This window comes from Calidris pugnax, unplaced genomic scaffold (genome assembly GCF_001431845.1).
Source record: "Calidris pugnax isolate Ruff unplaced genomic scaffold, ASM143184v1 scaffold219, whole genome shotgun sequence".
NCBI lineage: Eukaryota > Metazoa > Chordata > Aves > Charadriiformes > Scolopacidae > Calidris > Calidris pugnax.
The window spans coordinates 6,939,842-6,961,094 of record NW_015094507.1 but is presented as its reverse complement, the minus strand read 5'-3'; the positions used below and the strand labels follow the sequence as shown (position 1 = coordinate 6,961,094).

The 21,253-nt window shown below is 40.4% G+C and overlaps 1 long non-coding RNA gene across 1 annotated transcript; it reads right to left on the bottom strand.

The window, feature by feature from the left end:
- Nucleotides 1–694: 694 nt before the first annotated feature.
- On the bottom strand, nt 695–9,400 carry LOC106901637. Its single transcript, XR_001414335.1, has 3 exons — nt 9,283–9,400; nt 6,422–6,525; nt 695–2,155 (listed from the first exon to the last, which is right to left on the bottom strand). It is a non-coding gene; the product is annotated as an uncharacterized LOC106901637 (long non-coding RNA).
- Between the last annotated feature and the right edge of the window lie 11,853 nt (nt 9,401–21,253).

The window sequence follows — 21,253 nt, the reverse complement described above, 5'->3', positions numbered from 1 at the left end:
CACTGAAGTATTTTTTTTAAGACAGCTAGACTGTGGAGACAGACAGAATATAGATTTATTCATGGAAGCATTTCAAATCTTAGCACACACATTTGTGAACTTGATTTACTAGCATACATCATGACAGTTATGAGTGTACTTTAAACCAGAGATACGGTCTGTCTCTGAAATATATGCTTTGTCAATTTTGGCTGCAATTTGTATGCAATTTTAGAGTGCCTTTTTTTTTTTTTTTTAATTGATTTTGGAGTGATATCACTGGTAGAGAAATAGGTAGATGCAGAATTCTCTGAAATAGTTGTTAAAACCAAATATAGAGTATTTGTCATGTGATATCTGTAAAAATCATCTGATGGTATTTGTAACTTTATATTCTGTTCAGGTGCAAGCACAACGATTAGCTGGAATATGTCAGAGCAAATGCAATCAAAGTACACAGACAGAAAGTGGCAAAAGGGCTTGGCATTTTTGAACCAGACTTAAACCGCACATCAGTAGTTTGTTCATCTGTGGGTCACAAAGAGCACGTGGTTGTTTATTTTATTAATAATGATCACAACACAACATCTTAAATACAAGCAGGCTAGTCATTTTGCAATACCTCTGGTTATCAGTGAGTGCATAAGCAAAACCCAAATGTTTTAATTTTGCACATGGCAATACTCAGTGGGCACAGGATGACTAACCACTGCCCATCCCTGGCCTCATTGCAGCTGTGTCTAGCTCTGATCATAAGAAAATGTTCCTGCCATTCAGCATACATGAATCTCAAATGCTAACTCAGCTTATTAAAAAGCTTGTTTAAGTGAAAATAGTGGTTATAGACTTGGAGAGATATAGTTTCTCATGGATTAGTTTTTTCAGTTGAAAGCTGAAGCCAATTAGAGGTATATTGTCTCATTCTGGCCCCATCTACTGCTAGAAACTCATTGCAACTGTATTTTTCTCCTGTTTCAGAGGGAATATGCTTGAGTACTCCAGGGAAATCTTGTTAGTTTTTCTTACTCAGTTTTTGTGTCCTACCATCTCTAGGGTATAGTACAGAGTGTCTCTTTTCAGCTTAAAAAAGTGTTGGAACAATATGGGGTTTTTAGAGGAATGGCAGGAACCTCCATGTTTTGGTCGACACTTTGGTTTACAGTTCGTTATTACTTGCTTTCACAGTGAAAACAAATACCACAAGGAGACATATGGAGAACGAATGTGTATATTCTGTTCAGAGCTGGCTGGGAGTGCCACATGCGTATGTATAGGACCACACTTCTTCTGCCCTGGCAGGGAATACGCAGGATGCATTGAAGTGAATGGCAGAGCACCAGAAACCTGCTAAAGATGACGCAGGAGCCTGCTTTTCACCTTCTGAACACCTAATTTCTGCCACTTAGTGGGAAGAGACCTGGGTCATGGTACTGAGTGAGGCAGAGGTCATGAGAAGGCCTACCTTTTTAACTAGCTTAAGGTAGAATTAGAGTCTAATAGCAAACATTTCCCATGAGTCTCATCTTGAAATAATGGTAGGAGTCACTGTTCCCCTCAACAGTTTTATTGGGTTATGTAGGCAAAACCCAGATATCTACTGGAACGTATGTAGAAGCATACTGTAGTCATACCACAAGCCTGGACCTCCCAGGCACTTTAGGGAGTAAAAAGAAAGAGGTTATTTCAGGTGTACTCTTGGCTTTGTAGGTTTGTAAACAGGTTTAGGGATAGGTTAATGTGAACTCTGCCAGTTCTGAGAGGTGAGTGTATTCAAGTTGCCTGTGTCCCACCAGACCTTATAGCCACAGACCTCCAATATGCAAGGGCTGAAATCACTGTTTTTCAGTAGGATATTCTGCCTGGGATTATGCTGGATTATCTCAGGAAAAAAATATGTGTCTCCAAGATTTTGGAAGAGAGAGGGGTGGGAGCATGGTGTAATGTTTATTAATTGCCACAAAGAGGGAAATGCCTCAGACTACAAGGAAATATAGATGTTGGGCAGAACCATACGAGGCACCAAATTCAAGCTAAGAGGGAGATGATAAACAAAGAACTCAAATTCATTGCTTAAAAATAATGAGAAAAGTATGCATAATTCAGTTGTGTGAAGATACCTTCAGGTGTGACCAGTGCTGCTTCTTTTTCCTCCCTTTCCTCAAAGCTGAGCCTGGATCTGAAAGAAGAAGAGTTCATGCTCAAACAAAGAAATAAAAAAAAACAAACAAGATTATAAAGTTATAGAAAGCAGGCTCTACCTTATAAATTGGATAATGGTATGGTATCTCCATGTACTTGGGTGTTGGTCAGCACACAAAGCAGCACCAAGATAGAACAGTCCATAAATCTTATTGCTGGAGCTTAGGCTGGACTCAAATTTTCTGAATCAATGAGTAGCCTTGGATTTTGTTCGTTGTTGCTTTCCTCACAGAAGCTGGGGAAATGCAACTGTGAATTTTTGGTAGTGGGACAAAGGGACTGTGAGGCACACAGATAAAGCAGCCAAACTTTCTAAAACCATCTTCTCAGCAAGTCTATGTTTCAACAACGTGGTTGGTGACCTCTGTACTGAAATGGGGATATAAATTCAAGCCCCAAGCTGGTGTGTGCAATGGTCCACAGCCATCTCTACTTGTTGCCAGAGATTGCAGCACTTCCTGTGACCCATCAGTATAATTTCTGATCTCTGTAAAGCTTGGGAGGAACTTCTGCCCTCCATTTCTAAGAAAGGTACAAATTTGAAAGGCTACCCAGTGGGGAAAATTGCATTATTATTTCAAATGTGATAAGAGTAAGAGAGAGTGGGAGTGAAACGTGAGGCAGGGTTCACCCTTTGTGCTTGCCTCAAGTGGCATGGGATTTGGACACAAGCAATCTTTGCAAAGACAGAAACGTTTGTTGGGATCTTGAGAGTGAAATGTATAGTGCAGAAAATGCCAGGTTACCCTATCACCTGCTGAAATGTAACGAGCTATGTGTTTTAAACATTTTTCAAATGCATGGAAAAAGCACAATCTCTAGTATAAAAAGCTTTGGTGCTTCAGGATGGAAGAGCAAAATATACAGGAGAGTAAAAAGGTCTGTGCAATCATCTGGCATCTCCCACTGATGCCCGTGCAGAACTGACAGCACTTGCAGGTACAAATATGGGGACTGTCACCCCATTGTCTACCACAGCAAATCTAAATGGAGAGGTGAGGAGAGCTGTGTCTTGGCAATCCCAGGTTTTTTTTCTTTTATTAAAAAGATACGGACTATCATCAAGTTTGAAACTCCACACAATGAACGGGATTGTTTCTCAGAACATCTAAGGTAATTTCAGAAAATTTGCTTCCTTTTTTCTGAGGATACATTAATCTTAAAAATCTTTTTCCACCACAAAAAAAAGTGGAGAGGACAAAATCTACATAGGTAGATAGGTGTTTTTCCTTCACTTTATTGCGCTTTATAAAGTCTTTGATTTTTTTTTCCCCACACAGAAAATATGAAATATATTTTTCTCCTGACCTCCAGCAGTTTTTAAATGGGAATTCTTAGTTTCAAAATTTTTCTTTGACTAATGAAAAGAATCCACTAGAATGAGAAATCAATTTCTGGTTTATATGGGAAGGGCTGAAAAAGATTCAGTAGGAAAAGAAAAAGGTATTATCATAGCTACAAAGAGAATATTTCACACAGTTGTGTCAGAAAGCACCTATCAATAAGAAATTCATGGAGACAAATTACAGGTTTGAAGCCAGTAGCATAGTGGAAAGGAAGAGGTAGCTGATGGGAAAATGAGTAGACAGAAAAAGAACTTCTTCTGTGAGGTATTGAAAGTAACCAGTTGTGGTGAACTAGATATTTTTAAGGGACTGGAAAGAGGTGTTTTCAAGGAGGATTGGAGGATTGTGCTTAAGATGGAATGGAAGATCTAAAGAAAATATCCAAATACAAAGGTAGAGGAAATTAATACTCAGGGATAGATGTCAGACAGAAGTGAAGAGGTTTCCATATCCCAAAGTTGGTGATTCTGTTCATATAAAATGTTTGTTGTTGCAGATAGAGATAACTTGGGAGAACTTGCACTGGCACAGCTTGATAGAGGAAAAAGGGACTATAGTGGAAAGAGGCATTGGTTAACTTGCAAACCAGTATGGTGTGCCAACCCTTGGATTCAAATCTAGTTAGTTATAGATCTTTTAGACCTTTTCTTCTGCTGATGCACAGGTCGTATCTTGTCATTTCACTTGTAAGAGTGAGAAAATAAACCCTGGAAGCACATGTCAGGGAAGAGGTGGAATTTAGGCAGGATTCACTTTCCTGACACGCTTCAGGGTGGTATCATCTTGTCAGAGAAGATGCAAAGCTGAGATAGCAATCCGCTTTTCCATGGCAGGACCTGAAGAACAGCACATAGCAATGACAAGCTCAGTAAAAAGCAGTTAATTTGCAGTAGCACAGCTTTTTACACTACATTATCACTGTGCTGAGGCTTCCAAATGCCTTGTTTCTGACACTGTCTGATTTTCAGGTATGTTATCAGGAGATGCTCTAAAAGAGATCCTTAGCAAATTGCCCCATGTCGTTGCACAATGAGTGCAGAATCCAGCTGCATTTTAGTTTTCATGTGACACTCCAAGTTTTCACAGTCTGCCCCATCCTCAGGCAGGCCTCTGCTTGCTTCATGTTTCTCTTAAAAAGGCCTGACCTTCCTATGTAATAGCTTGGGCTTGCCTATTGTGTTATGCTCTGACCTCAGAAAATAAGCATCCCAGATTAGCTTGTTACACTAGTCCTTTTACAACAAGGTGGGCATAGGATGGATGGTTGGTTGTGTTCTCCCTCCCGGATTTCGAAAACTGAGGGTATTTCTTATGAAGCCAAGATTCATTGCTGTTTGCATAACATGCGGTGGATACTTAGGTATCTGAAGGCAAGCAACCTTATGAATAAACTGTGCTGACTGTCTACATGCCAGTCCCTCTGGACCTGCCCTGTTGTGATCTCATTAAAGTATCATTTAGCTTTCATTAAGGCAGAAAGCAAATATAGAAGTGGTTGTCAATCTAAGTCTATTTTACAATTCCAGGGCCAATTCCTTTTCACCTCATTGGAGCAGGTTATCCCACTGAAACCAATGAAGTATTTCTGTAAGATTTGCTCTAGATCAAAGGAAAGTGACCTGCTACTGCTACTAATTAAGCTCCTCTCTACTGAACCGCAGCAAAGTTCGACAGACATGAATCTCTCTTCTTGCTGAATGGTAAATACACCCTGCTCATTGCAGAACCGCTCAAGTCTCAGATGGGCAAGCCTGAAATGATGGCCGAACCTATTGATTCAGTTTGCTTTAAAAGAAACAGGGGGTAATTTCTGAAATCAGACTTGATGATCCCTCGTTCTCCCACCTGCTCCCGTGGGAATGTGTTCTGGTACACAGCCCAGCGCCCAAGCCTTGTTGGCAGCCGGAGCTGAGAGGTCAGGTGGATACCACAACTGAATGGGAAGCTATTTTACACTGAAGCTCAATATTGCAGAGGAAAATAAGTCTATTAAGTAGGCTCCTAGTGAAAAATGAGAGGTGACAGTTACAAAGTAGTGCAAGGAGAAGCAAGTGAAGCAATAGTAAGATGTAAAAGCATTAGCAGATCTAGAACTGTTCTTTCCTTTTGCTTGTTTAATCTGACAATTAAAGTGGTTAATTTTATCACAGAACAGTTTTAACAGTGGAAAATTGACAACAGACACATCACTCAAAAACGTTCAGTCCATTTGTAGTAACAAGTCAGATACTATACTGCATGCGTCTAACTTGTAGGACATTTGGATAAAACAAAATGTAATGTGTTGTGTGTTGCACATCACGTGCATTTGTGTTGGGGATTGGGGATTGCAATTGTTCCTCGTGAACAAGGAATTTCCAGTAAATGTAGGTCATAAACTCACTTTTATTAAGTCTCTGCTCTTTGTCCACACCACCCATCGCTACTACCCATTGGATGGTTTAGTGAGGCACAATATGCTATGCATTATGTGTTGCACTATTCTTCTGTTCAGGATAGTTATTGTAAGTGATTTCTTTTGTGGTAACCAAGTCCTGATGAGGTCTGGAAGCCTTAATGCCGAGTGCTGTACAGGAACAGGCAAAAAGTTTCCTATTCTGAATTGCTTTCAAGCCAAAGACTCATCCTGCAAACACATGCATCCTGATGTCTTTGGGGTTCAAAAAGAACTCCAAAGACACTACTGGCATACAGCCTATCTCAAAAAGCAGAAAAATAAGTGCAATGAATGACTAAAATTCAAAACTGATGAGAAGGGAGCCAGTGATAAAAGCATATACTGGTGCATCAGAAATATGAGAAATGTCAGGGGTGAAATTCTAAGTCTGTTGAAGTTAATGAAAGCATTGCCACTGACTTAATTAGGACAGAATTTCATCAGTCTCTGCTTTGCTTACCAGAGAATCTTGTTATTCCTGACTGGCAGTTTCTTAAAAGCATCAGTATGAAAGTGGATATTGATGGGGCCAGAGTATAGATCTTTTTGAAGAATGTGCTTCATCTATCAAGGGTAACAGAAAAGAAAAGTAAGATAATTGTTAATATGAATAGAAAAATGAGCAATGAAACTCAGAAGACTTCTTAAAATGTGTATCTATTTGGCTTTAACCTGGTGATTAATTTTGGAGAAAAAGATGCTTAAAAAGATTGATTTTGAAATTTTTCAAAGAAAACATTTTGAAACAATAATCCTGTTGTGAACTTTTCTTCCCATTTATTGTTTTCAAATGTGAAATAATGAACAAAAGGATATATGTAGCTCTGTGGGTAACAAAACATCTAATTTAACTTGAAATTATTATTCTTTCCATTTTATTAGTTGGCCTGTTACACTGAAAAATAATTCTTTTTTTCAAACACTTCTCAACATCACTGGTGGATTGGGGCAAGGGAGACACAATAGAATATTGTGGTTTACAAAAGCACATGAGCAGGTGTAAAAAACTGGAGTGGGAGATATTGTTCAAACACCAACCTGATTCACAATGCAGTGATTCATCAAAACGGTAGCAAGTGGAACTGAGAAGTACAGAGAATTTAGTTGCAGTGCAGCAACATATTGTATATATATATGTGTGTATACATATATATATATACACACAGAGAATATTAGAAGATATGTACCATATATATCTCACACACAGAGAATATTAGAAGATATGTACCTAGTTTTATATCTATTATAATCACATGCTCATAGGGTTGAGGCACAGAGCACAGGGCATTATAAGAGTTGCTCTCATAGTAACACCACTTCTGGAGAGAGGACACCTGGATGTTTGGAGCAGATAAGGGAGAATACAGAGCCTGGCTCTGCCCTAGATTTTTCTCTCACCTTAGAAGCTGTGTTGGGCTTTGCCTGCCCTCTGAGCAGTGTTTTAGGGTTGAAAAATTTAAAGGGTTTGGACCGTGCCGTAACAATCCCTTCTGATTGTGGCCAGTGGATGTTGGTTCAGGTGAGAGTGCAACAACTGCTGTCATGATCAGAGAGGGGCATTTCCAGATCTTTTGCCTCCCTCACATGCCCTTTGCTATAACCGCGTCTGTCTGGCATTATTTTCAAGGCTCTGCGTGGTCAAAAGGACCAGCTCCTTTACTCATGGACTAGTCCACTGGCAGTAACCCTGGTACAGGTGGCTTCACCTTTGGGACAGCAATAGAAATTTGGACATGTCAAGAATATCCTTCCTGTACTGCTTTGGTCAGCACAACACTGCTCTGGGGCACTGTCACGGGGAAATTTCTTCAGAAGGTTTTGGCAACTGCACATCATACCTTAGTGTGGGAGCTGTTGACCGCCCACTCTTACTTCTGTGTGTGTGTTGACGTAGTACAGCTTTGTAAATCAAATTTATTTGGCAGAAATGAATCTGCCTTTGAGTTGTACAGCATGCACAGATGATAATAATAAAAGCTTCAGGGATATTTTTTCACTAGAGATGCAAATGGGAAATGACCCTTGCCTCTCTTACTCTTCCCTTCACTCTTCTGGAAAACAGGAAGCACTTGTGGGTGGACAGAGTTGAAAGTTGTCACTAGTTTGCAGAAAGTGGAATATGAAGAGCTTGTGAAAAATTGTTCAGGGTTGGTTTTGCTTCTTTTTCTTCTCTGATCCCTGGAAGGACACACTTCTCAGCAGTATTTCCATGTGACTTCTCACAGAAATCCTTCAAAATGGGAGTTGCTTGACTGGCACCGTTGTTTTCAGGCCTGAAAAGCCAACATCTGCCTGGGCAGTCTGGCTGTGTCCCATGGAGCCAGATGCTTGAAGTCCGTTTGAGGTGGACAAGCAATTTGTGAAAATTTGTGCTGCTGCTATGCATGTTGCACTCCTCTGTCCAGACTGCTTATGAGCACAGAGTGCTGGTTTCCAGGGCTGTCAATCAAGTAGCTTTCACCAGAACTAAATTGACTTGAAGGAATCAAAAGAAAAATACCACTATTTTTTCAAAAGATATTATTTGCAGTGTGAAAGCTGATCATTTCAAATTCTGACATTAATCCAAACCTGTAACCTTTAACAAGAGCACAATTTACTTGTTCTTTATTGCCTAAATGAATCTGCATCTCAATTTCTTTTTCAGTTCAAACCCAGATGAAGTTCAGATGTTTACTTGGAGCCGGTCATTTCAGATTTAACCATGAAAAGCAGAAATATAATCTCCTAGTGCAGAAAGACTCTCATTTCCTTTAGTTCTTGCAAAAACACTCTATAGGAAGCTGTTTTAAAAGTCCAGCTATTAGTTTCATAAGCTTCCTCTCCTCCTTTTAAGGACTGTTTTATTGCTCAAACATTTTTGAAGTTCAGTGACTATCTGATGAAAATTGAAGATGCTTCTAATGGATCCTGTGTAATGGATGAGTTTCACAGTAATGCGTTGCAATTGAATAATAGGCAGGTAATTCCTCCTTCAGCTTCCTCACTCCTGGCTGGCAGCTGTAACACGTACCTGCTCGAGACCCTACCTTAGACCTGGAGCATGTTAAGCCTATCTCACAAAGCACAATGAGCATGTCATGAAAAGGCACTCTGGAAAATCTCGTTAAGGATCTATCTGCACAGGCATGACAATTTGGCCCTACTGGCAGGGTGGGGCAGGTGTAGGGATATGTATCAATATAGGCAAATCAGCTGCTGAGGAAAGGGTAGATGCTTTCCTTCACATAATAATAATAATAATAATAATAATAATAATAATAATAATAATAATAATAATAATAATAATAATAATAGCAGATGGCGTTTAGCTATGCTTACCTTGAGTTCCCCGCCTCACAGTGCCCTGAGGAGGAAAGCACAGCGAGTGGTTTTGAGGATCTCAGCTGGAGCAGCAGCAGCTGCCAGCGCTACATCAGCTGGTGCAGAGTCAAGCACCTTACTGACACATGCCTGTCAGGATGACAAACCCAAGGAGGAGGCTAAATGCCTCCCCCAGTAGTGTTTTTTCAGAAGAGAAAAATATGCCTGGAGGGACTGTGACTAAATGGCTTGACAAATTGCTAGAAGTAAATGCTGAACCAGATAATAGGGGGTTAAAAACAGAGATTTCCTATCTGTCAGTTCATCTGGCAGGTTTGATAGGGCACAGCTGCCACAGTTCGGTGTTATTGTTATTGTACATGAGAGATAAGGCTATGCGGGCATACGAACAGGTTTGCTTACACTCCCACTGCTTTTCATGTAACCACTTAAAACATAAAAATCTCTGACTCCTTTCCAACACGTCTCCTGTCTCCTGGTCTTTATTCTCCGCTCTCTCCCATCCTCTCCTTCGCCCTGTGGGAAGGCCCCTTCCTCCAGTCTTGTCACTGCTGGCAAACACTATGGGAAAAGTCCAAAGAAACACTTTCTCCGAGAAAGGCCATTAACCCCTTTGTGCCCTCACCTAGTGCTTCCTTTTATTACCACTCCACACTGGAATATTTAAAACATTATATAAACAAGAAGGGTGTTTATTTTGTGGATGAAGCTGTAATGTTCTCCAGTCAAGGACTTGCAAGTGCTAAAAAGGAAATGTTAAGTCAGGTTGTATTATTAACGCTTTCTCTGTAGAAACTGCTGGATTTCAGTGTGACAAATTGCTGATATTTTTCCTGTTTCATGAAAAACTTTATTAATGGGTTATACACCGAGTGGGAAATCCTGTAGGAGAGAAAAAACACATTCATTTGCTGAGCAGTCTGGAGAGTGAAAAGAAAGCATAAGCATATCCTGTACCAGATTTCCTCGGGGAAAATTAAATTTAGGAGAGGAAACTAGAAATAAAAACTTGAACAGATTTACTAAACATCTCTAAACTGTTTTATCTCTTGGGTGGCTAAACAACAAAACCAATTTTGCATAAACAAAGACACATAGAGCTGAAAATCTGAGAATGAGGACACAAGAATACTTCCTTGCTCTGTCATGTATTTGAAGGCTTTTTGTCCAGCCTACCTTCTGGATTAGGCTTAGTAGTATAAGCAAGTCCAGTTTCCCTAATCTTTCCTCCCAGCTTGTTTACTTGTGTAGACTCTAATCATTCTTCTCAGTCTTGCCCAATGAGTTCGTATTTTCCTCTTGTTTTTCTCCATCACTGATGTCACTAACTAGTGCTGTGTGGAGTGCTGCAGCTACATCCTGACCAGCACAGAGCAGAATGGATAGACGACTTCAGAAGCTTTGCAGGCTACATCTCTGTTTATACATGCTGATACAGGTTTGCTTTTTCTGCAAGAGCAGGCCCTTTTTCACTCACACTCGGTTTCTGATTAACAATGACCCAAATCCTTTACTTCAGAACTGCACACATCCTGATAGTACTTCTATACACTGAGAGGAGATTTAATCTGCCATCAAAATGAAAGTACATCACAACTGGAGAAGTTTGAGACAAGATGATCAAAGTAGCTTCGGAAAATCAGCTAATCCTATTAGGAAACTTCAGGTTGGATAAGAGTAGCTAAGTGGGCATATAGCACAGATCTGTCATATCACAAGTACCACAGAAAAAGGGAAAACAGACTTATTTTTTTTCTCTTTTTCAACATAAGAAATAGGGGAAATCAAATTAAATAGCAAGAGTCAGATTCAAAACAACTGGACGTGGTTTGTCACATACTGCAAAGTCTTGCAAAGGTCTTAGTATTTCTTGCCACAGGATGTTTGAGATGCCAGAAAAATATGCTGGTTCAAAAAAGCTACCAAACATTTCACAAAGAAAAGGTTTAGAGAGACCACCATGTGCTTAGACAGTCCTTGAGCCACAAGCTGTTTGAATCAAGGATTCTGGCAAAGCATTGCAGCATTTTTGGCTTTTTCTTCTACTCCTCCCTCAGGATCTATCTATCTTTGGCCACCTTTATAGACAAGGTGGAACCACTGGTCCCTTGAACCATTGGTTTAATCATATTAATCAATAGCTGTATGTTTGTGCCTTCAGGGCATAGAAATACTGTCAGAATGTGGCATTTCAGCTATATTTCCCTGGTTTGCTTAGGAAAATATTGTATAAAATAGTCAAACTCCTAAATAATGTCAAAATACGTCACATTTATTGTTTCTCCTTTCTTTGCCAGACCTGTTGTCCTGTCAGAGAAATAAATGAGATTGGCTTGACAGAATTTGCTCCTGACAAATCCATATGGGTTATTATTCAACACTTTGTTTCCATTTACATGCTTGTAATCATTTATTCATTTAGCTGTTCCAATATTTTTTCCTGAAAATGGGACTAAGTAGATACATCTGTAGCTCCCTGATGCCTTTTCTTGTTTTCCCTTTCCTTGAAGGTAGATGCCACATCTGCCCTCTATTTGTTTTCAGATATCTCACCTTTTTCTATTGCTTTTCAAACATGTCTGCTAATGACTTGAAGATTTACTCAACCAGCTTTTTAAAATTCTCTATGATGACATTGTATCAAGACCAGTCAATTTGAAAATATCTGACTTCTCAAAATACTTTTTAACCTGTTCTTTCTCTACCAAAGGTAGGTGTGTTTGCTTATTAGGAGTGATTATACTCTCTATCTGATTGCAGCTGACTTTCATAGCTTCTTAGAGTAATATCTCAATAGCTTCTGATCTCAAGTATTTAGTAGATCAACCTTTTCTTTGTCCTTCCTCTTATCTGTGAATATATTTCTAAACCCGACCTTTAATAGAACATTTCACATGTCCCTACCTGCTACTCTTGTTTCAACATGTTGTACTTTTAGGCTTGTCCTTAGTGATCTGACCCTATTTCCCTGCCTGCATACTTTGTTGTGATGTGAAGACACGTGACGGACTCCTCGCTTCAGCCAAGTTAATTCCTTGCAACACTTCATGTGATTCCTTCATGGTGATGTGGTTTATGTTGGTGTCTTTTTCCAGAAATCCCCTGCTTTTTGACGCCTTTTCTTCTTGACCTGTTCTCTCACGGGACCTCATGTGACAGTTTTATGACTTTCTGCGTTGACTTCATAGTTTCCCTGTGATCATTCCACTGCACCACAAGAGCGTCTAATGTTCAGTTGCTGCGTCTATTAATGGGAGCTGTGTTGGAACAATGGCAGAAAGACTTTATTTTTTCTGAATAACAATCAGATTAAATACTATGAGTTCAAGAAAGGGTGAGTGCTCTCTTTTGGCCAGGCCTAACTAGCTCTGCACAGGGCTGCCAGGGGCTGCTCAGGTGCCTGAGGTTCAGCTGATGATTGCATCCCTGGTTGATGGTGCTGTAACCATATTTGTGGCCAAGTGCTGGGCTGAATTCTGCCCTAACCCTTGGCCCAAGACTATCACGAATGAAATCAATACTGGTCTTATTGTTATCTTCAATTACTTATTTTCTGTTTTCTGTTATTTATCTTTATTTAAGCACAAAGGTGGTAAAGATGTCACTCTTCTATTCTTTCTGGAGTAACTGCTGTAGAGCTGGGAAACTCTCACCTCTGAGAAAGATTCATGAGAGAAAAACTGCAACCTGGACAAAGCAAATTTTCTTTGCTTTTGCTTTTCCATTTCTCTCTATTTTTACAGTTCCTTCTTTGCTCCGATGTGCATCCCCTCACAGCTTTTTTTGTTGTGTTTGTACTTTTATTCCCATAATATCTTCACAGTTTCAGTTACATCTGCATGTGCCAGGGCAATGTACTTAGAGAAGTATATGACAACAGCTACAGGATCTTGGATAGTCTCTAGTGAGTTCTTGTCAAATATTTTTCAGTCTATTGGAGTCGCTTAATACTACGTTACTTTGTTTCAAAGCTGTCTACTTCAGAGAATGCACCAGCCATTTCAGAGCTCCCAGCATTCCTTAGCCAGATGTTTCACAGGAAAATATTTTCTCAGCTGGATGGGAAATCAGTGAAACTGCAGAAAGCAGTGGTGGGAATAATCAGTCTCAATGATACACTTATATTCTGATTTCACGTGGGAGAATGGCACAAAAATCTGAAATATGAATCCCCATCTTGCTCCTGATTTACCTTAATAAATTCCAGTTCTAGCATAGCAAATGCAAATTGACAAACATGGAATACACGGAGTGTAAAAATATGGAACATATTCAGAAGTTATTACAGCTCATCCTGCTTCCAATCATATATTTGTTCTACTTCAGTATGATAAATGAAAGTTCAGTGTATATTTGCGATGATATTTATGAATGTCAAAAAATTGTTGTTCCTACAGCAAGGAGTTTATGGAACTGAGTTGCATTAGGCCTGAAATCATGACAAGGAGGTTTAAAGTGATTTTAATTGGTTTTGATAAGGTATTGAAAAAGAAAAGAATCTGCAGTCACTTGGGATGGTTCCTGAGCTGTGTCAGTGTATATCTGTCACTGAATTCCCTGCCCCAAATGGTCACCTTAATAGTATCGCTTATCAGTGCATTTACAGAAAATTATGAGAAGACTGGAATCCTCTAAAAATCTGGATAAACATTGAACAAAAAAGTTGGCAACAAATCAGCCCAGATTATTCCTATAACTGTCCCCCTGCTCTCTCTTTAGAGGACAGGCATTGGGACAGCAGTCTCTGGGGGTGGTGAGGAGACAAAGGAAGCAGGACTTTCTACCAAGAAATACCTTGTGATGCTGACTTTCTTGACACTGTGTGTCATGTCTCCTGCAGCAGCACAGCCTGCAATGGCAGCCTGGTGTTACAGTGCATGTATTGAAGCAGGGCTGAGGGAAGGAACATGGAGAAACCTAAAAGGATAACTCTGGTTTCGGGGTAGTGAGAGCACGTAGTCTGACTGTCTGTGCTAGAGATGACTAACTGATTTATATTGATCTTAAATGTACTGTGAAGAAGCCTGTGTAGAGGGCAAAATTCATTCTTTTGTCCAGTTTTGAAAAGAGAAAACCACAAATGTTGATGAACTTGTAGATTTATCTCAACTTTTCCCATTCAAAATCTGACATGGTAAACTGGACTTCATTTGTCTCAGTAAGAGCTCGGGGGTTAGCCTTGTCATGTATCTTGGTTACATGCTTGGGGGTAGATATCAACGTCTTCAGCTACTCTCCCTCTGGAAAAAGAAAAAAGGAAAAAGAAAAAGCAAATCTAGTCAAAGGCAAGACTGTATTTCAACTATTGTTTCAGAGTTTTACTTCTGATGCTTCAACTCATTGCTGGAAGCACAAGCCCTGGCTATGAAATGTAGATGATCTATCACAGAAATCAATGATGTTTCATGGGAAATAACTCCATGCTTTATGCTCACAACAGCTTGCAACAGAAAAGAATTGTCTGGTAGATATGATCCATCACTTTTTCAGGGCTACAGTAATTATGAATGATGTTACATTAGTAGTTATGACCTCTTGGTAGCTGGCTCATATTAAAATCTCAAAAAGCAAAATTACCTGATTTTACGAATAGCTTTAGTTACTGATTAAAGGCTCTGCCGTAACAGAGAAGTCTTTTCCTAAAAGTCATCTGAGAAAACACATGCCCATGACTTCTAACGGCCATAGAAACTGAATAAAAGGGTTTACAAAAATATTTTTCCTGTGGATCAACACATTCTGCCAATGCTTTTCTGAAGACACCCTGAGGAAAAGGCACAAAAAATAGCACCCTTTTAAATGCCAAGTCCCAGACCTATCTTCCTTCACCTAAGAGTATTTCCATGACCAAGACCAGGCTCACTTAGCTTTTCAATTATCACTGTGTGGTATTATGTATTATCAGGCATTGAATCCTGAGCACTGTTTCTCTTTCCATATGTATCTCCTTCTGATAATTGTGGAAACATTTGTTGCATTAAAAGGTAAAGGAATTTAGAAGAAAATAAATCCCTTTGAATTACAGCTTGTCCTCAGCTATCAGAGGGTCTGGGGGCAGCTGGACTTAAATTCTGAGTGAAGCCCAGTTCATCACTATAGGTCCGGTCACAGTCAATGTGTTGAACTACCACGATTACAGACACAAAATAGCGCAATGCGCTATTGGTCCACTTGCGTTCAATGAACTAGCACGGCCAGATTTAAGGAGTTTGGTCGCATTCAGTGGGAACTCTCATGGCTAGATTAATGAATAGTGCAGTTTATTGAAGCAACAGAATTGCAGATTCTTTTAGATTGCCAGTGATAAGACGCTGTCTGCAAAGCATGTGCAAGTAATATAGCAGCATTAAAGAACACAAGTAATATAGCCACATAAAACAACTCCATATAGAGATTTCTAAGTTTCCCAGGGAAGCACTTAGTATAGTATGTTTGAATCTCACCCAACAGGCATCCCTACTGGGGGGAAGAGAGGCTCAGCCTGCTGACTGATCCCAGAAGTCAGCGATGGTTCATGATGGTGTTGTCCTGACTTGCCCACAATGGTATCTTCCTTAACATCTCTCCATTCTTAAGCCATCTTTATAATACTTTTTACTATTGAGTGATTCTAGTCATACATACCTTTGTTACGATTGGTGTAAAAGTTCCTCGCTTTGCATTAAAAGGTATAGACTAGCATAAGTTCAGAACGCAGACTCAGTAAGGGATGGGCGCACCTTGGAGGTGGGTAGCTTTCAGGATGAAGGTGTGTTTTTGTATTATAATGACATTATAACGAGCAAAGTTCAACATAAGGGTATGATTTTTACAAAAAAATAAGAAATTGTTGGCTCAGGGTAACAACTATTCAGCTTATCAGTGTTCATAGTACCATAAGTTCCTATTCCCTATGCTGATGCACAGAGTTTGGCTATAGTATCTTCACACTGCCCCACTCCCCATGCTGGTTTTTTCCACCTTACAATCTTTAGATTTTAAGTTTGCAGGTTATATGGCCTAGGGAACTACAGTGGAATACATTCCTTACATATCAGTTGCTCCACCCTGGAAATTTCAATGCTGTACTTTTTCTAAAAATGTGAATATAACTTCAATTTCCAAGTTACCTCCAGCAATTATCCCACAGCATTTATAAAGGTATTTCTGGCCTGACATTTTTTGCAAATCTGAATTGCAGCTGTATGCTTGTCAGTGTATAGAGCCAAATGCGCTTCATTTATGTTCATGAAGATCTTATGTAAGTTACTAATGCCTGCTGTTTGTGTAAGTAACTCTACTAAAGTCTCTGGGAGTACTGAGGATTTGGACATGACAGACCCACTCAGCGTTCCCAGTTTGGCTTCCTGGCCTTCTGGCCTCTCAACACATATTTTTGTTCTTTTCATTAAACTCTTTCCTTGGGGTTAGACTCAGAATGTTGTTTTGCGGGCTCCTTCCTATTTGTGTCGGTACAAATCCTTTTCATTACTTCTTCCTTTGGCACCAGTTAAGGCTGCTCTTGGGCTGGAAAGTCAGTTCCTGTGCATTCTGTAATCTTTTCCAAAGCCCTCGCTGTCTCCCTCCTTCTTCCTCCTGTCCTTGTGACACCAGTTCCTGAACTGGGCTCCTGGGAGCGCTGGCTGCTGGTTCACAGGGAGCTGGCAAGGTGCTTCGTTCAGGCTTGCTTCATTGTTTCCAGCTCTAAACTGCATTAGAAGAAGTTAAACTCCATTAACATTTTCCTGATATTACTTTCCTTCACACTCAATTGGTGCCATTGCCAGAGGGATGTTATGTGATCCCCTTCGGGAAAGAAAGAGATCAGCACTTTTCCAGTTGGGAGTGGAACAGGAGGGAAATGGGAGCAAATACGTGGCTGGGAAAGCGGGGAAAGAAGTGAAGAAGAGCTGGACCGGGAGATGTGCTCCCTTATGGAGATGGGAAAATGCACTTTTCGGTCTTTCTCCTTCTACTAACATGTCTCTGGTGCACTGGTGGGGGATGGATACCTTTCCTATCCTGCAGTAGTTACGACAGAAGCTATGTGCCTTCAGTCCAAGTAGGGACGAGGGGTCAGTCCCTTGGGGCCTGGGATGTGGCAGGAAGCACAACTGCTGTTTTAGCTGCCCCACACAGCTGAGGCTGGACTCAAGTCAGAAGCAGCCAGTCTGGGAAACCTCTTTGGAGTGGTCTGTGTTTGTCCTTGTATCTTCCAGGCCCTAGAACTAGGAGTCTCATCCATGCTTGGCTTTTAGGAGTGTAAAATAAGGAATACAGAGGAATGGTTTTGACAGAAAGATGAAACAGAGAACAAGGACAAAATTTCTCTTTTAGGTTATTTTTTTTTTGTAATGGAATTCCTTCTGTCCAAGTTTGCATTACATTTCAAATAACGTATATATACCCTATTTAATAGGAATTAAATAATATTCCCTCTATTAAAGATGAAAAAGATTTCCAATGGATTAAAAAATTTCAAAATATATGCTCTAGTACCTCTTATTTTTTTATGTTTAGGAACTGATAATCTTTGCCCTTATTTTCCTCAACTCTTCTGGGGCCCAGGCCAAATACAGTTCAACTGAAGCTACAAGCTGAGGAAAGTGACAGTGGACTAAGCTTGGATCCAAGCCATGGTCACCCGTTTCCTATACTGGTGCTTTAGCTGCTTCCTTCCTGCAGGCTGCCTGTGCCTGAGCTTCCCAGGCATTCACCAAGTTTCTTTTTATGTATGCAGGCACCTAATACATGTAAATATTTTTTACCTTTTTCCACTGAAGTTTGGAGACACTTTTCCACTGTATAATTCACATAGGCTGTTCTTTAGGCCATGTGCTACACGTGATGCAGAGCTTGGCAGCAGAGCAGTAACTGCATTAATCATGTTTGTAGTCTACACAGAGCAGAGATCTCTTGTGCCCAGCCTTTTCCCTGAGTGCTCTCTGGGGAATCTGGATGCCTACTTCCACCAGGAGTCCACATCCAGCCCAGACAGGAATCTCTGCAGGACAAGAGGAATAATTTCTTCTTTGCAGGCCATGGAAGAGCAGCCGAGCTATATCTGCATGGTTTGACAGATCCACTTCCCCTCTCCAATCCTATGCCCAGGGTTTCACCCTGCTTTCTCTGCAGGGAAGGACAATGCTTTTGAACTCACCTTCCAGCTGATGGGGCAGAAAACTTTCCATGGGGCCTGTGCCTGGGAAAGCGACGGACAGGGTTCGGTGGGAAAGAATATTGCATGGGGAGAAAGAGCTACAAATAAGGCTTTTTTTGTCTTGGGATGTTGTGTTGTCTTAGTGCCTTCTCACTCTTATTCTTGAACACCAACTATGGTATCAGAAGTCACTTGGCTCCAGCAAGTTTGTGAAATTAGAAACGATGAGTATTTCCAAACCCCTCCAAGCCTCCCCATCAAAAAGCCTATTTAAAAACAAGGCAAGCAGGAAAACAAAAATTACCTCATCAAGGCAGATTGTTTTAACAACCTGTCACATTCCTGTCCCTGAGCAGATGGCGGGTATGCGTTTAGCAAGTGGATGCACTCTAGCTCATGGTGGGGAGAAGTCAGCAGCAACAGGAGCTGGATGCCAGTGTCCCTGTCACTCTTTGCACCGGTGGCTGGCAATAGAAGAGGTCTCTTCCTTGCCCCTTTCTGTCAGCATGTGGCAGAGACTGAAGGCTGCATCAGAATTGTCCTCATCCTTCCATCTTCCTGTGTTTCCACATTCCAGAGAAGAAAGCTCTGCCTGGCTGCTCCCTGGCACCCCTCTCCTCCCCCAGGCCACAGCCGGGGCAGGACCTGCCCCACTGGAGAGATGGGGCTACTGTTAGGTGTTGGGTGTTTAGCCAGGTCCTGATGCCCACCTCTCCTTAAGGGAATAGAGAGAGATAGAGTTGACAGTGCCTGTGGGTGGCCTTCCTTTAGATAACTCTGGTTAAATGATGTTACTCTGATGGGGTTAGTAAACTAAAACAAAAGAAAAAATAAGAAGAAAAAAGGAGGAAAAAGGGGGGGAAAAAAAGAAAGAAAGAAAAAAAAGAAGACAATAAGACCCCAACCAGATTCTTATCTTTTTCATTTCAATAAGTTCTCTATTTCAAGAGCGTTTGGCCAAGTGTGAAACAGATAAGGGGGGTATATATAAAGGGATAAAAGTATTCCAAAAGAATTTCCAACCACCAGTCAGAGAGTTGTCTATTTAGTGAATCTGATCAAGAGTTAGACAAACAATGTATCTGAGTTTTGGTGACCTGACTCATGTGGTTAACACATTTTGAAACTGATTCATGATAGGTTGGTTAATGGAACGCAAAAAGCAGGTGTTTGAATGAGAAATACTTAGACATCCCACACTAACCCTGTTGAAACTTCTTGTCAGATGAAGCAAATTGAAAGGTCAATCTAAATGCAGAGGAGAAGGGGAGCAGTCTCAGAGATAAACTATTGGCAATAATGGGAGCACAGACACCCCAACATCAGCACTGTGCAAAACCAACTGGGAAACAACAAAGGAGAGGAAACCAGCGCAATGCAGAAAAATATCTTGAGCACATGAGGGAAATGCATGAGAAGGTGACTATTCATTTGCGTAATCCCAAGCAATTTAAGCAAAGTACTGGAGAGAGCTCCTTGCCTAATTCTTGTAATTGTTTGTCTTGGCAAAAGTAGTATTGTATGCTGAAGATGGATCTTGGCAAGTGATGCTGCATAAAGAAGCTTTTTCTGGCCACATTTTGGACCTCTGTTGCAGGGACATGTAACTGGCCTGACAGATGGGCTGCAACCATGTCCTTCCCTGTCAGCTTGAAAGTCTCAGGGAAACATTTGGCTAGAAATAAGGGGAAATGGTTATAAAGTACCAACCACGAGACACCTATTGGCCTGCACTGGGTTGCCATTCAATCCAGAAAATATAGTAAAGCCCATGCCAGAAGATATTAAATAATTTCAGAAACTATCTAATTTTGTAAAAAAATCCACAGCTTTTGGTTGTGCAAAAATCCTTCAGCGTACACAGGCAGAGGCGTAGAATGCCAGGGTTCCTTCTATGTGCACCAGCCACATCATGCATCAACAACGTCATGAGTGCAACTTCTTGGCTAAAAGAATAACTTAAACCTAGCAGCTTCAGAAAGATTTCTGCATGTACAAGTGAATCTTTGCAACTTTCTCCAAGAAAGAAACTATCTTCTTATCTAGAATGGCATGGTAGTATGTTGTCAGCACAGGAGAACAAGAGGCGTGGGGATGCTCAAAAAGTTTGCAACACCTTTTCTTTTTTTTCTTGCTGAGGAACATCACTGTATGGAAACTGAAATGCCTGCAGCAACATATTAACTTCAAGACTTGTTGAAAGGGGTGCTCATTTTCTAGGACAGAGCGACAGAGACTGAGTTACTGGGAGAGAGAGACTTGGTGGTGGGTGGAACACTCATATGAATGTCACTCTGGGGTCTGCATTTCTTTCACGCTTCCATGTTTGTGATAAAAAAAATAAATAAATGATATAAAATTTCCAACAAATAAGATTTCACAAGATAATTGAAAACCAAGGTATACCCTTCCACCTGTTTATCTTCATCCTAACTCTCAAAAATCCTGAGAGCATTGAAAGAAGTATATATAAGAGAATATACAATGCAGAAAGACAGCTGAATATCATTTATGTGTTCACTGGGATCAACAAATATCCTGAGACTACACTGGATACATACTGGAGAAGATGCTGGAAAGTATACACCTGCCTGACATGAGCTGAGATACCCAGAGTCTGGTGAAAAGAACTGGTTTCTTGCAACAAGTTAGGAACGGGTTTCTTCACTGATACTTCCAAAATGTATTTTATTGCAGGCTTGTGAGTTTCATGTTCTTTTTTTTTTTTTTTTTTTTTTTTTTTTAAAATTTTTTTTAATATTTTTTTTTTTCTTTTTTTTTTTTTTGCAGCTTCTGAGAATGAACGGAAGGAGAGCAGGGAGAGTTTGT